Genomic DNA, 16,154 nt, shown 5'->3' with positions numbered 1-16,154 from the left:
TTCTACTATAAAATTATTTCCATTTATTGTATGAAATATAAACTCATCATAAATTCAAGGACTAAAATTTGTATATACGCCAGACACGCCTTTTGTCTACAAAAGACTCATCATTGACGCTCGAAACCCAAAAGGTAAAAACCACCAAATAAAGTACGAAGTTGAAGAGCTTTTAGGACCACTATTCCAAAAAGCGTTGCCAAATACAGCTAAGGTAATCTATGCCTGAGGTAGAAAAGCCCTAGTATTTTAAACAATTCTTAATTTTGTAAACAGTAAATTTATAAATATAACCATATCAGTGACAATTAATGTCAGCACAAAAAGTGCTGACTACTGGGCTTGTGATACCCTCGGTGAAATAAATCCCCTATCATTGGTGTAAAAATGTTGGTTGTAATAAGGGAAACACTTCTGACAGCATCAGAGTTTACCACTTGCAGAGAAGAATTTCTGGTTGGGGTGTATACCCCTTAATGAGCTATGTTTATGGTTAATGCACATTTCATAACCTGTTTCTCCAAAGATTGCCTTTTTAAACTTCTGGATCTGCATCTGACTTATTTTAGATGGAGTTCATGTTGCTCATTTTTTTCATATCCATTTAGTGTTTTGTTCTTTCATGTTTGTTTTTTTGTTATAATGTTGATGTTTATAGTCTCTTCAACTTATGATTTTGATTTTTCTAAAAAATATTTAATGCAATTACATATTACCCACATAATCAAGATATATTATAAATACTACATATTTTACCTATATGATTATTTTCTCCCTAAATTTTCAGTGCTGTACTTGCAGACTTCTCGTCTCTGAAAAAGCAAAATCAATAACATGTGTTACACTGGAGTAGCACACAGTACAGTTGTAAGGTTCCAACCATACCAATTTTTACTGCAGACACAGAAAACCGTACCCAAAAAAAATCAAAATATTTATAAATGCATGATGTTACTATATATAAAAAGAAGATGTGGTATGATTGCCAATGAGACAACTGTCCAAAAGAGACCAAAATGACAGACATTAACAACTGTAGGTCACCGTACGGCCTTCAACAATGAACAAAGCCTATGCCGCATAGTCAGCGATTAAACGCACCGATATGACAATGTAAAACAATTCAAACAAGAAAACTAACGGCCTCATTTGTATAAAAAAAGTTAGAAGTTATATTATTGTTTGAACAATGCCATATCCTTAGGTTTGGAGGTAACCAATATATGTAATGATTTCACTCATGTTTTTTTTAAACAATATTTATCAAGTTAAAAGTGTAAAGAACTGAAATTTAGAGGGCAATCAGTCAAAGAATCACTTAGAAATATTTCTTTGAAATCATGTTTTTCATTCAGGAAATATGCCGAAAATCCTAGTCTGTTGCGGTAAGTGCTGAAATTTGTCAAAGTTTAAAAATTATAATATTTGTTATTGTTATAAAAATATAATTTACTAGCATATTTCTTTCATTTAAGCCATCCTTTGAAGTTTTTACACCTCAAAATCATAAAATCACGAAATTGTGTCCCCAGGAAATATGAGCATCCCACTCTACTAGAGTTTGATTATAACATTAGCTTCTGTCCCAGTTTGGTAGAAATCCTGAATAGTTTAAGAAAGTAACTTATTAAAATTTTATAAACTTTAACCACAGTGGAATGTTTTTAATGGCAGAAAAACTAAGTTCATATATAAGTTAAAAAGAGGAAAAAAACAAACTAAGTTCATATATAAGTTAAAAAGAGGAAAAAAGGATATATTTTTTTTCTTCAAAATTTATTTACTTCTATATACCATCTTCTGATCAAAATCAAGCTTTTGTCCTAGTTTGGTAGAAATCCAAGATAGTTGAGAAAGTGATTGAAATTTTAAAAACTTTAACCACAGAGTGAATATTTGTGGACGCTGCCACTAGCACGTAGGATCACTTTTTCTAAAAGTTGATAGGCTTCACAAAAACATCTGATTAGTTTTCTTGAGATACTTAAGGTGATACCCAACACTTTCACTAAAATAAATTTAGCTCGTTTAATTTTCATAAAATTTTGTCAAAGTATTTACTTTGACACTTAAACAAAAATATAAAAATATAAAACATTTTGAACCAACCATTTTGTCAGAAAAATTACACTGGTTATATAGCAATTTGAAAAACACTAATTTTGATCTTTGAGAAGCTTAATATTCCCTAAACAACACAACGTCATTAAAACGTTTACCTGATTTTATAGAGTTATCTCCCTGTAGTGTTAGGTACCACCTTAATTGTTTCATCACTTTGATCAAGACATTTTGACCTTATCATATATATAGACATTGACCACGAAGCTTGAATTATGCAGTGACCTATAACAGCTCCTCATAATTGTTAAATAATGCTTTCCTTTCTATGGATGTCTTTAGGTTATTTGTGTTGTACTCTTAAGGTTTTAAAATTTAATTTCAAGGAAAGGATTGGGGTTGACAATTTAGATGATTCATGACCAGCTTGATACATTGCAGACACTGGTGTATTCTCGGGGGGGCCACTTCCTATGTAATGACTGGTAGGGATGAGCCGCTGGAATAGGTCACTATTTCATGCTTCATGATATATGAAAAGGGTGAGAAATTCAGATTAAATATATCAATAGGTTGATATTATCACTTGCTGGATATATATTATAAGTATCTGAAACTAATAAAATGTTCCTGTTTATTTCTAATGGGGTTAAACCACAGTCGTAAATGCATCAACTATTTGTCAAACCAATTAAACTCTATTTATTCAATGTGGTATTTCCACTGAGGTTAGATATAGGAGCAATAAATCCAATCATTTTGACATTTCCACCTCATTAACATTGAAAGGTTTGCATACATTTTGTACATGAAACATTAGAAGAAATTCCATAGCATAGTGTCAGCATCCTTCAAGCTGGAACGACAAATCAGTTTTTGTCGAGCCTTCGACTTTAGTCGAAAAAGCGAGACATAGCGATCCTACATTCCGTCGGCGTCGTCAACAAATATTCACTCTGTGGTTAAAGTTTTTGAAATTTTAATAACTTTCTTAAACTAAACTGGATTTCTACCAAACTTGGACAGAAGCTTGTTTATGTTCATAACATAGTGTGCAGAAGTAAATTTTGTGAAAATAGAATTCCATTTTTTCCGTATTTTACTTATAAATGGACTTAGTTTTTCTGCCAGGAAACATTACATTCACTCTGTGGTTAAAGTTTTTGAAATTTTAATAACTTTCTTAAACTATACTGTATTTGTACCAAACTTATACAGAAGCTTGTTTATGATCATAATATAGTATCAAGAAGGAAATTTTGGAAAAATAAAATTCCATTTTTTCCATATTTTTCTTTAAAATGGACTTAGTTTTTCTGCCAGGAAACAACATTCACTCTGTGGTTAAAGTTTTTGAAATTTTAATAACTTTCTTAAAACTATCCTGGGTTTGTACCAAACTTAGACAATAGCTTGTTTATGATCATAACATAGTATCCAGAAGTAAATTTTGTTAACAAATAAATCCATTTTTTTGTGCATTTTACTTTTAAATGGACATAGATTTTCTGCAAGAAAACAACGCATTCACTCTGTGGTTAAAGTTTTTAAAATTTTAATAACTTTCTTATACTATTTTGGACCTGTACAAAACTTGGACAGAATCTTGTTTATGATCAAAAGCTAGTATCTATAAGAAAATTTTGTAAAAAATTTTGTACCTGTGTATCTGTATTTTACTTATAAATGGACTTAGTTTTTCTTCCAGTTTACATTACAGACAATCTGCAGTTAAAGTTTTCAAAACATACTGTATTTTTACCAAACTTGGACAGAAGCTTCTTAGAATCATAAGATAGTATCAAGAGGAATATTTTTATTGATTTTATTCCTCTTTTGTTGAGCCTGCAATTAACAGCATAAGTAGGCGAGACACTGGGTTCCGCGGAACCCTTTAAGAATTTTTAATTAATGTAAACTCAGTAAAAGTGATACTATCTGAAGTGTTACTACAATTATCTGATAAAACATTATCTATTGTCTTTTCAAATTTAAATTTCTTCATAATTAAAGTTATAAAAGGGACAAATAGCACTGGCAAAAAGAAAAGTGAAGAATTTATTGGAAAAGCAATGTGTGATTATTGCGACTGCGTTGCTTCTAAACAAAAACGTAAAATGAGCGGGACCTCAAAATTTTGGTAAACATGTATCAGAAGATGAAAAATATCCAAATATATCTATAGGTCTGTTTTTTGTTCATTAATAAATGACAAGGTATATATTTTTGATAAACAAAATATATGAAAAGGGTGGGGTACTTGATGTCTCAGCTGCTCACCCCTACCTAAAAAAGTTTGAAGTGGCCCCCCCGGGGGTGTATTGTTGAAGATGATTTGTTTGCCATTATATATGTATTTGGGTATTTTGTGTTGTTGAGGTTCTGTCCCATATTCAAACTTGGTTAATTAGTATGTATCTCAAGACATTCTACAGGGAATACTGCCTGATGTATTGCTTACATTATAGAAATTAAATAAGGGGGAAGGAAGGAACGTGCTTATCTTGCAATTTAAAATTACCAATAAAGCTGTAGTTTCTTCAGTTCTTTAAGTTTGGAGTTGAATGTCACAATCTTGACTGCAATTCTCCTTGTAGTCTGTAATTTGAAAGGTAATGAAAATCTTAAACCATACAAATTAAAAAAGAATAGCAACCAGACAAAAAATAAATGAGGAATGTGTCCATTTAGGAACATAGATGATGCCCCTGCTAGCATATACATGTAATGTTATAAAGGGACATACATCAAGAACAAATTAGTGAAGCTACCTTAATTTGAACTTAAAACCGATTTAGTGGTAAAAACATTATATATACATGTACATTTCATTAAATTAAGTCAAGACAAACTTGAGTTTATAGAGAACAGAAACAAAAAAATCAGTTATTTTTCCATTTGTAAAGGGGCATAACCCTAAAACGGTAATCAATGTATTTGTAAGAATGGAATGGTAAAAATTGCTTTAACTTATCTGTGGGAAGAAAATTGAATATTGCATTGTGTAAAGCATTAGTTGTAGTTGATTTAACTACCATTCTGGACAAAGAAAGATAACTCCTAATTTCAACATGTCACAATGCAAATTTAGAAATTAAAATAGCAAGTTTTGCAAACATTCAAAGTCAATGAATGATCAATCATGACTGACTCAAGCTAAACAATCTCCTTGAAATTGAGATGTGCCAATGCAAATACAACTGCATATCAAATACCATTGACTTGCCACTAGTAGTTCCCCATAAACAGACCTTATCACAAACAAATGCATGAAAATTTAGCAAATGTTTCAGAGTCAATAGACCATATTACTAAGGGGGCCAATTATTCTCCATGATAATGAGATATATGCCAATACTTATAGATCTGCATACCAAATACCTTCGACTTATTACTAGTGGTTCACCATAAACTAGACCTTATCAAATAACTATTACACTTTTGACGTCTCTGACCCTTGAAACAGTATACATATGTCTCAATTTTTCACTCCTTCAAGAGACCAAAATTTCCTCAAAATTTATATTTTTAAAACAGCAATTATTCCTTTTCAATTTGTTAAAGTTGTGACAGAATATAAGTTCCCCAATAATATTTGTTCCAAAGAACTTTTAGCATTTGACAAAAGTTCTCAGTGGCGGATGCAGGAATTTTCGAAAGGGGGGGTGCTAGCCCAGGGCAAAGGGGGGGGTGCAAAACATATGTCCCGATTCAAATGCATTGATCGGCCAAAATAAAGGGGGGGTGCGCACCCCCGGAACCCCCCCTCTGGATCCGCCACTGGTTCTATTGGGAACTTTCCTTATATAATATTTTATACAATGCTATAAGAAAGTTTCCTTCACAAAGGATAAAATATTACAATGGAACTTTTGTCAATTGCTAAAAGTTCTTTGGAATATTATTATGGACAATGTTTCGTATAATAAAAGTTTAAGAAATATTTGTTATATCATAAAAGTTCCAGGAAAATTTTTAAATTAAAAAAAGCTCAAGGAGTATTGTTTATATTATAAAAGATCATTATTTCTTGCATATATATATATATATATATATATATTAAATTTTATCATCCTTTCTTAAATTATATGGATGCCATCATGAGTTAGTTGACTGTCATGATCAGTTTACAGCAAGTAGTCTGTCATTTATGTATTATTGTCATTTTGTTTATTTTCTTATGTTACATCTTCTGACATCAGACTCCACTTCTCTTGAACTGACTTTTAATGAGCGCATTGTTATGCGTTTACTTTTCTACATTGGCTAGAGGTATAGGAGGAGGGTTGAGATCTCATAAACATGTTTAACCCCACCCATTTTGGCGCCTGTCCCAAATCAGGAGCCTCTGTCCTTTGTTAGTCTTGTTTTAATTTTACTTTTAGTTTCTTGTGTATAATTTGGAGCTTAGCATGACATCCATTATCACTGCACTAGTATATATATTTGTTTTGGGGCCAGCTAAAGGACGCCTCCGGGTGCAGGAATTTCTCACTGAATTGAAGACCTATTGGTGACCTTCTGTTGTTGTCTATTCTATGGTCAGGTGGTTGTCTCTTTGACACATTTCCTGTTTCCATTCTCAATTTATGTTCTTAAATATCCATTTCACAGATGAAATCTGATATGTTATTTATGTCATTCTACAATCCTGTAACCTTTTCATGAATGTGACCTATTGAATGGCTATTTAACATGAGCAACACGATAGGTGCCACAAGTGGAGCAGGATCTTCAATACCTCTTCCCAAGAACACCCCCAGTTTTGGTGGGATTCCTGTTGCTAAGTCTTATGTTCTTTATGTTGTGTCCTGTGAACTATTGTTTATCTGTTTGTCTTTTTCTTTTTTAGCCATGGTGTTGTCAGTTTTTTTTCTTCAATTTATGATTTTGAATATACTCTGGTATCTTTCACCCCTCTTTTAATTCATCAACCATATAAATATCAAAGAAACAATGCACAATAAACTTATACCAGAACTGATTAGTATAATTAAGATAAGCTGTAATTTTGTGACAATTGATGAACAAAGGAAATGTTGCAAAATATTTTCTAAGTGAACAATAAAGCAGATTTTTATAGAGAAACCTCATATTTTGATGATAATCAACTGGAAATCATAAATTCTCTTTAAAAATAACAATCCATACATGGAAGCTACAGGTAGGTTGTAAATTTGTCGAAAAAGAAGACGACACTCTTGCTGTTGAGCTTTCATCACGAATATAGATCATTACAAATCATAACTTTAAATGCTCTATGCAATGTTAACCAAATCTGCAAGAGCAGTTCAGTATTTGTGATAATGATGAGTTGTTGGAAAATTCCCCAACATGCATCATTGAACACAAAAGAGGTCATTCCTTTTTTCTGTAGTCTTATAAAAGTCACATGAAATATTGGCACAAAAATAGAATTTTTACGCTTATTTTCATAATAGGTTACTTGCCAATTCCCGTATTTGAGCCTGTAATTAGAGATCCCTTTTTTTGTTATATCCCTTATGAGGTACATTAATTTTTATTTACAATGGAGAGCCAGCAGAAAGAGCAAATTTACCTGTACATAATGCGAGTTGTTTTTAAGGTTTCTAAATCTTATAATTACATTAATTTGTTGTGCTACTTCTGACATCAGAAATTATTTAAACCGACAATACTTCACCTTGAATTCATCATGCTTTGCATTGGAAAATGCCAATTTTGTCTGGTATGGAACCAGTTGACAATTGACAAAGGGAAATAATTTGCTAAAAAAATGTGTAATATTAAACAGAATCAAAATCGGTAATTGGCAAATGGACTATTGACGATACCAATTCATAAGATAATATATACCTATTAATTGTTTTTTGTTGTTGAAATAGCCAGAATTGTTATCTACATGTTCAGATACATAATATTCCTTTTGTCATTGGCTTATTATGATTTCTAGACTATAAATAATATTACATTTATACCTTTGTAGTTTTTTGTTATTTGAAATCATTTGATAATGCTTGGTCCAATTTTTTTTCATATAGGTATTTAGTGGTGCATTGGTTTTTTTCTGAGTACAGAGATTATATTAATTATAATCCATAGAATTTTAAAATAATTCAAAGTAGTTTTTACAGTGTAAGCCTGCTTTTTCCCATTAAAATTATGGGTTACTCAACTTTTTTTCATGCTACAGGTAATGCAAGTTGTCAAAATTTGTAACATGCTTTCAGATAAGAATGAAATGCTTCGTCCAGCACAGCTTGATACGACTGCAGAGGTTGAACCATGAACAGTTAATGCATGTATGGACAAAATATTCAAGCTTGATACTGATATTCTGAATTTGGATTGTGATCATATTTTTGACACAATAAATGTTGTTGATTATAAAAAAATAAAAAATCTGAATTAAAAATTTTATATAAGAATCTCTGCAAAGAAACCAATCCTTTGAAACAAGAATTAAATGACCTTGTGCAAACAGAAATAACAATTTATCTCCCTTATTGCAACCAAAAGTAAAAAGTATCTTTTTTTGTTTAAAATGTTTAAGGAATATTCAAGTAAGAGCTCCAGATAAGAATTCACAAATTGGGAGTTTTTACCCACCATATTTTTATGAAATTGGTGATAAAGTTCTTTAATTGCATTATCAATTCCAATTCACCCCTCAAGCAAATTCCAAATTGAGTTTTTCACCACTAATCTCCAAAATGTATTGTTTTTTTTTATCAACACAAAATGTGTAATAACAGAATCAAAACAATATTGAATATTTAAGCATGTTAAAATCACATTATACCAACCCCAGATGTATTCCATCTTAGATATGTTTCTTTCTATGTAAATGTGCTGGCTGTTTTATTTGGTTTATTCACTAACTAGCAATTGTACGTTCAATTTGTGTCCCGTTTTAAACTTTCTGCCAGTTTTGTATTTTCTCACAACTTAAATAAACTGCAGCTGATGTCACTACTTGGACAGTAACTAATTACTTTTCTATATCCCATATGATCACCCTAGAGTTTAGTTGGGGTAGGTGTGGCTAAGTGTTTAGAATTTTATGTAATATGTGTGAAATTTATGCGCTGTGAGAAAGTTTTGCCAGTCTGGTCACCTATTTGCCAGATCTAACTTTTAGTAAAAATTATATCAAGTAGTTCCCAGATTTCAGATATACCCCAAAACCTTGACCAGGTTTAAAGGGTGGTTTAATGACGGAGACCACATTCAATTTAAATTTACAAATAATTCTGCAACATCAAATAAATAAATGACAATGTCATACTGCACTTGCAAGCATAAGCATACAGAACAATTAAGACCAAAACAAAGAAAGTGTCAAGCTGCATTGACGTTAAAAAAAGGATATGTGTGTTCCCCATCAACTAAAAAAAAATTATAATAATATATAAACTAGAATTATACTTGAATGTTTTTGTTTAGTTCAATTTACAAAAATCTGGGTTAAGTTGTCCCTTATTAGAACTTTTTGTTTCTGATGCTTCCAACTACATATGTCATAATTGATTTGGCCTTTCATTTTTCCAACTGATTTCTTTTTTTGACAAAAGCCAGCGTTTATCATTCTAGCAATGTTTTCATTTAGCGGTAAACATACACAAACATGCCCATGTGTTCAATGAACGCTTCCTAAAAACACTAGCTGAACGTTCCCTCAGCCAGTAAAAAGAAGCTGAAAGCATGCTTTTCCTTTTGTTTTAATTAATTGTATATTATGATAAATCCCGAGCAATTGGGAAAAAGTATGACAACATGACACATGCTTATTGGATAAGCACAGGAAAGATCTAAATGTTTTCATTAACACAGGTACCTTTTGAGCAACGGAAAATTTCAACAGGGACCCATTACAGCTACTTAATGCATGGCTCTATTTTTAGAACAAAATAGATTGTAATCAGATAAGGGTAAATAATGCAAACAATAGCGAATAAAAGCGTTAAGAACTCATGGTTTTGGCTTATAATTGGGGTTTCCTTTGAATTAATTGGGTTCTTGTACCCTGCAATTGCATTGGGTTTTTAATAATTTGTATTGCATAATCACGTAAATACACAGCTTATCTGGAGCTCTGATAAGTGGAATAAAAGATTTTATATATTGACACCAGAAAAGGCTTCTAAAAAAACCTATTTATCTCCCTTATTTAGAAATAAATGGGGAATGTGTCAATGGAACATGGATGATGCCCTTGCTTGCATACAACATTTTAAAGGGACACAACTCAAGCACTGTAGAAGAGTCACTATCCGAATTTGTACTTGATGTACAGTTTGGCACATTTCTACCATCTTTACTCTAACAGTTTTATAGTTGATAGTTACAAACTATGTAAAAACTGTTTAATACTTTACTGCTTGTTATGTCATTTCATAGTAGAAGTTATTAGCATGGCTTATACGAACAGGGAGACAAAACAAGAATTGAAAATAAATAATTTTACCACTGTTTGACCTTGAGAGTCCTTTCAATCTGTAATTAGTTCTGCTATGTGATGATTGTACCATCTGCTGTTTCAGTTATCTTCTTAAAAGTTGAAATTATCTGGAGAAAAGCTGGGAAAAGACAGAAAGACTAAAAATATAAAACATGAGCAAACAAAGGCATAACCTGTAAGAGATTTGGCATTAAATAAATTTAAAGATGACAACTTTGCACTTACATTCATGTTACATGAACATGATGACAAATTCATTAAGGAGTTCACTTTTTCAAGTAAGTAATTCTTTGATTTGTTCATTCATTATTTTTTTTAAAGATATACAGTGGCCTAAAGTTGTGATAGTTTTCCACCTTATGGTACATGTATGTATTGCAGACATTCAAAAAGATTTTTTTGTGTTAAATATTTGCCACATTTTTTAATCCATGACATTTAAAATGCAAAAACCCTGTTGAGATTATTTTATAGGGAAAACTGAGACATCTGTATATAAAGACATTGTAAATTTCACATTATTTGTAAAAGTTTTCAAAACAGCCAAAAAAAAAAAGAAAAAAAAAAGAGCACTAGGGGAAGATTAATGATTTAGGACATACATGTTCGACTGTTGTTGATCTTGTTTTCCTTAAGCCATTTATTTGTTAATACTCTGGGACTGTTTTAGTGTACCCTCTTTAGGTCACTTGTAAAAATGGCCTACGTTGAATGTGTAACCTTTAGCCAACATTCAGTTTCAAATGGATGATTCTGGGTTCTAAACATTTTCAAAGGTCACAATGTGCAGCCCTTTTAAATGAAGTCAGGTCAGAAATCTTCTGTCATAGCTCCTTGATCACAGACACTGGTTGAGCCACTTCTAAAAATTTAATCTTTTTTGTAGATTTTGTTTGTTTCAAATAACAGTCAGGGGTACTACTTGTACAAGTGTATTTTATTTACTTTAGAAGTAAAAAAAAATATACACATATAAGTAAATTTGTAGGATACTTATACAAGTGAATTTTATTTACTTGTATAGGTAAAAAAAAAATGGCCAAGTTATGTCCCTTCTGCATTCAGATTTTTTTACTTGTATAGGTAAAAAAATCATCCTTTCTTCTTTTCTTATAAATTCTGAAGATTTCTTTGCTCTAATAGAATTTTGAATTGTGTTCCCGTTGCAGATGTCTTTCCTTATCATTCAAGTGTAATTTCATGGACAATGAAAGTCCCATTTGTCTGTTATCTTCTTAACACTGCTCATTTACAAGCCCCAAAGGAGCAATTTTTGATAGCCTTGCGCAAATATACAAGATATTTGCTCAATCAGTTTCTTTGATGAATTAATGAGATGAAACATTGAACTTTAATGAAAAAATTTGAGCAAACCTGGGAAAAATCATTAAAGGCATGATTTTACATCTCAAACTTGAGGATTTTTGTGGCATTATAAGAAAAATTTACTTGTACAAGTAAATTTTTCAGAAAATTAAGGGGAGATTATTCAAACATTATTTATTTACTTATATGTGTATATTTTTTTTCACTTCTTCAAGTAAATAAAATACACTTGTACAAGTAGTACCCCTGACTGAATAATTTGGATGTTTTATCATGAATAACATGCAATGTACAAAATGTAATAAGTCATGATTTTTATATACATTGTAGTTTTTCTTCAACTTGGAGCAGTGTACTTTTATCTTGGATAGCTTTATTTGATACAATAATTTTGTTTAACAGAATGCCTTTTGAATGAGCCTGCACATAGAATTTTTGTCCTTTTTTATAGTGATTATTTGATAAACAGACAAAATATTTCATGATTAACATGTGCATGTTGTTAAAAATTTTAATTCATGATTATTTTGCGATTATATTGGAAAAAAATTGTGATTAAGTGATTACTTAAGACACCCCTATGAGGGGCCTCTGAAATGGTCAAAAGTATCAATGAAGGATATACTGGCAAAGAAATAGTATAATAATGCTACATGTAAATAAACTTTATAAAGGAACATAACCTTATCAGTTTAGTAAAGGTTTTTTTGTTGTCTTACTTTTCGAAATGTCAATACCTACTGTATGTACATCAAGTTAAACATATGGATAAACTGTTATGTTTGTAAGCATGTCCACAATTGGCCCTGTGTCACAGGGAATCTGGATCTGAATCCTGTGGAGGAATCGATCGTCATCAATTCCAGAGGAGCAACTGCACGTTGTATAGTGTAATTTTAAAGTACAATCTGGATCTGATTCCCACAGAGCATAATCCCCTTAGAGAATCAGATCTAGATTGTACTAACGAATTACACTAACATAAAGTGTAAATGCACCATCGGACTTAGTTCCCTCCATAGACTTCACATCGAGGTACCAGGTGTGTTTTTGGTTCAACCACAATTTGTTGTGTTTGCTGGTGTATTATGTTTATAATATTTATTAAGATGCAAAAAGATACATGTAGAAGCATCAATTGCATAAATGTTGCAGAGTGTTCCAAGAAGTTCAACTACTGTACCACTAGAATGACAAGCCTGTCAACACTGAGCTTGTGAGTTTGAGCCCACACATGAGAAGATTGTTCAACACCATTCTTGATAAACTTGTTTTAAAGCCAAAGGTTATTGGTTCTCTCCTGTTATTGTAAAATAGCCAATACTGCTGTAAGTGGTATTAAAAACACCAAAGATCAATATGGTTCAAAATGAAATGTACAAGAAATGGATTTGCAATAGAAACAGAATCACAAAATCCAAGGATTTTATAAAGGGGTACACCAACTTTCTGCTTGAGTTGAGCTATATATTTAACTTGGTACTATTGCAGTTAAAAGATTATGACACTTTTAATGCCATGTTGAAAACAGGAAGAAAGCACGGAGACAAAATCTGTAAAAACTGTAAAATCAAGATACATGAACATGAAATATGTCAGAACATATATCTATACAAACAAATCTTCTTTTTTTTTAATATTGCTATCATTACATGTATGCATTGAACCATTCAGAAAGTTGTATATTTTTTAATTGATGAATAGGCTACTTGCCAATACCGTAATTGACCCTGTTATCTGTAATTACTTAGAGATCCCTTTTTTAGTTGTATCCCTTTTGAGTGACATTAATTTGTATTTACAATGGAGAGCCAGCAGAAAGAGCAAATTTACCTGTGCGTAATGCAAGTAATCTTTAAGGTTTTGATATCTTTTAATTACATTCATTTGTTGTTCAGCTAAATACTTTTGACATCAGAAATTATTTTTAATGAAAAATTAGTTAAACCAATGATACATGACTTTCAATTCATCATGCTTTGCATTTGCAAATGTCAATTTTGTCCAGTATATGAGTATGGAACCAGTCGATGATAGACAAAGGAAAGTAATTTGTTTAAAAATGTGTAATAACATTTGGCAAATGGACTATTAGTTTACAAAGTTTCTTCACATGTCAGTTACTGTGGTGTGACAAAACAGTGACATATATCATATAGCAGAGCTGGTTTTTTATGTTGTTTGTTTCTGATCTGTATACTTTAGTTATAGCATGCATATATCAGAGGCGGATTTAGGGGGGGGCCTGGGCCCCCCCCCCCTTTTGGGAAAAAATTTGGTTGCTTATATAGGGAATCACTGAAGCGTGACTGAAGTGGCCCCCTCTTAGGTCAGTCAGTGGGCCCCCACTTATGAAAATTCCTGGATCCGCCACTGCATATGGGAGTATTGCATTGATTAATAATTAAGGTGGTTGAAATTCTGAGGCTCAATTGATAAATTGCATGATAAATGTACAAGTTAATACATCTAAGTTTAATTAAAATTCTATGTTTTTTATTGCATCCTTTGAAATCTGATTTCAATACAAATCATGTGACATACATGTATGTTCACTTGAAAAGATCGAAATAATTTGTTAAACTTTCTGAGGACATATTGACCTTTATAAGGTTAATCATGATACATGAGCACACCAAAAAGGTTGTGGAAGCAGAAATTTCATTGTTGGACATAAATAATTACCAGAACAAAAAGAGCAAAATGTAGAACTGAATGCAGCCGAGATGTAAGTCTTTGTAAGCAATGTTTGATTGTGTTTGTTTTATCTTTAATTCATCATGTTCATAGTAATAATTTGTACTGATTGTCTTTCATTTTCTAACATTTTTTTTTTATGTCTGAGGCCTTTAGAGATCTTTATCATAGGGTTTTCAACTTTCCTATTTAAAAAAAAACAGGTACAAGGCATTTATTGGTATCTGTTAAGATCCAAGTTTTGCAATACCAGGTTTTCCGTTTATTGCCATGGCATTTGTGCAAAATCCAGGGTGACATGGTTGAACTTACTTCTTGATTTTTCTTGCGTTGTTTTGTCTTTTAAATAGTACTTTATACATTGAGGAGGATTCAGGTTAATGAGGGTGTATTTTTGTGATGGCAATGTATTCATTGATGTTTTATTGAAGGTTAATAATAACTTTCTGGTAGTATGACTCGTCAATGCAATGCTAGTGACATTGTTAAACCAAATTCTCCCATGCATTTAATATTATATGTGCAAATAAATGTTTCCCACTCAATTAATTTGAGTTTGAATTTCAGCAGGACAAGCTGTTCAATAAGTTCATTATATATTCTGTTTTTAGTGTGAAAATTCATGATTGTGATCCCGATATCAAAACAATCAACACAGAATCATAAAGCATGTGTACATGTATGGTCAAGTATAACAACTGAGATGACAGAAGGGTTCCATAATAGTACATTGTCCAGACTTGATTAATAAATTATTTTGATTGAGAATCAAGAACAAACATTTAATGTTGTTTTACAATTTAAATATACAATTCAGCAAAAAATTGAAATTTTTGCTATCTTTTTTACCTGATCTTTTGTCTTACACAGCCAAATGTCCACTCATAATAGTGAAATGGCTAATGAGTACATGTACATGGCTCACGCTACCAAGCGACTTGGGCAAAGAAGTCACTTTCCCAACCGTCAATTCCCTTTCCCTGACCCCCCAAAAGTGAAAACAAGTCGCCCTGTTCTTGACGATACTCGCTTTCAGTCGCTTACATTATCGGACATTTTCAATTTTTACCAAGTTGATGAAACATCATTTTTTATTGATAATTAAAGAAATTTAGACATAAACAATCCATTATCTTAAGAAAAGAGGTTGAAGCATTGTCTTTGCAGTGTGAAGCAGGTTATTTGATAAAAATACAACTTTTTATCACTGCGTGCATTTCCAAATATTCTGGTACTTGTTTCTCGAAAACGTACATCAACCCAAATTTTGGCGGCAAAATAAGTTTGTTGCTTCATTTAAACGTGATAAAAGTTGCCTCCAGTAAATGTTTAATCCATTTATTGCATTAATAACGTCATGTTCCTCTCCAAATAACTTGTCAAACATCGTTTATTTTTGTAAATTTTCTTGCATTTTTAGTTTAAACATATTTATTTAGAGTGGATTGGGAAACAAGTTTTGCAACTTATATTTAAAATCCCTTTCCACTTTGCGGGTGCGAGTGCTGCCTTGTAGGGGATTTAGCCTACTCTTTTTTGAAATCTACAAGGGTGTCTTTAACGTGCAAGAGATATGGCCCTCTCTTAACACGGGTCAGCCATTTATCGTCCCCTTCCGACGGACTAT

At 31.7% G+C, this 16,154-nt stretch overlaps 1 protein-coding gene across 2 annotated transcripts in view; it reads right to left on the bottom strand.

Moving 5' to 3' along the window:
* The window catches only part of LOC134721746 (uncharacterized), a 55,659-nt gene that overhangs the window by 35,918 nt on the left and 3,587 nt on the right, over positions 1-16,154 (bottom strand). The window contains exons 2-4 of one of the 2 annotated variants that reach the window (XM_063584933.1): positions 10,511-10,622; positions 4,583-4,659; positions 757-812 (exon numbers count right to left, since the gene is read on the bottom strand). The gene's annotated coding sequence lies outside the window, so the exon portion shown is untranslated. The remainder of the gene's footprint in view (positions 1-756; positions 813-4,582; positions 4,660-10,510; positions 10,623-16,154) is intronic. The other variant, XM_063584934.1, reaches the window with a different exon arrangement.

Source organism: Mytilus trossulus, chromosome 6 (assembly GCF_036588685.1).
Source record: "Mytilus trossulus isolate FHL-02 chromosome 6, PNRI_Mtr1.1.1.hap1, whole genome shotgun sequence".
In the NCBI taxonomy this organism is placed as follows: domain Eukaryota; kingdom Metazoa; phylum Mollusca; class Bivalvia; order Mytilida; family Mytilidae; genus Mytilus; species Mytilus trossulus.
This window is presented reverse-complemented; position numbering and strand designations above follow the sequence as displayed.